General features: G+C 26.7%; 1 protein-coding gene across 2 annotated transcripts in view; it reads right to left on the reverse strand.

Annotated features, from left to right (window-relative positions):
- Positions 1-1,402, reverse strand: part of LOC102677163 (glutamate receptor 1) — a 286,138-nt gene that overhangs the window by 86,822 nt on the left and 197,914 nt on the right. The gene's annotated exons all lie outside the window — the stretch shown is intronic.

A 1,402-nucleotide genomic window follows, 5' to 3' on the forward strand; every position in this document is an offset into this window, starting at 1 on the left:
CAATTTGGAATTTTTTATTATTTGGAAATTGGAAGCGACCAATTTTTTGTTAATTTCGACAATGTGTACAATGTGTGTGTATGTGTGTGTGTGATGATTATACATGCAAATTATACCTCCTTCTTACGAATAAAGTGTAATTTTGAATTTTATCAGAGAGAATTTATGGTCTACGCGAAGCAGGGGAATTTCGAAGTTTTCGCGGAAGGATAATAACCTTGAAACTACTTATAACTACTTTTATTATTTTAGAATTTATGCGTAAAAATTTACAATCGATATCAAGGATATGTCGAGTAAAATTTTAAACAAATGAAATAAATTTTGTTTGATTCGATCGAAATTGTGAATTATGCATTATATGTATATTAATAATTATATTTCGAAGCGTGAAATATTTAATAAGAATTTAATTCAATATTTATTTATTCTTATCTGAAATATGTGTATATACTCAGTGTTTCGTGATTCGTTTTTATTTTTCTTCATTTGCGTTCATTTATCATTATTCAAAATATATAAGACGTATTTATGGATGGTAATGTATACGCATCTACGTACGAACGTTCATTTATCTCTATTCAAAATATATTAAATGTCTGGTGAGTTATGAACGGTAATGTATACACATCCATGAATTTCAAAAGAATCCATGCGAAAATGCTCAATCCTTTTTTCGTCTCTTTTATTTTTTTTTTTTTTTGCGGTGATTCGAAAAATAAGAAAGAATTGTTCGAATCATTTTAAATGAAATCACAATCGAGTCATTTCCTTTCTCCTTCCAAATTTAAATTTAATATTTAATTAGAATAGAAATGAAAGAAATATAGAAAAAAAGTTGTTCAAATAATTAAAATAATTGTAAAATAATCATAGTTAGAAATTCATAATTTCAATAACATAATTTCATTCACAACAATCTGTTAAAAAACTCACTGCACAGATTTCACAAATAGTCAACATTACTTTATCAATAAAATCTTATCAGTCATCTGACAAATTCAAAATTATCTATTCAATCTTATCATCGATTTATATCAAATCAAAGGTATAAATTATTTTTCAAATCCAACATCATATTTCAAATACTCTAATGAACTTTCATATTTCCAAAATTTCCTTTTCTCAAAAAGAAAAATTACCATTTTCACCTTTTACTTTTTTTTTAATCCGCGACTCAAGAGAACCATCGTATAATAAGAAATGCTATTTCCAACGTATCCATTATTATTCAAAAGCGCGCGAGGTCAGCGAATTTGCATACAGCGGGCAGTGAAACAGTTTTCCACGTCCCGAAATTTCCTTTCCTTTTTCTCAAAACGAGCCACGTCCATCATTTCCAAAATCGGAGATATAATTTTTTACTTTTTTTCTTTTCTCTTTTTTTTTTTTTTTTTTTTTT

Source organism: Apis dorsata, unplaced genomic scaffold, assembly GCF_000469605.1.
Source record: "Apis dorsata unplaced genomic scaffold, Apis dorsata 1.3 scaffold_382, whole genome shotgun sequence".
NCBI lineage: Eukaryota > Metazoa > Arthropoda > Insecta > Hymenoptera > Apidae > Apis > Apis dorsata.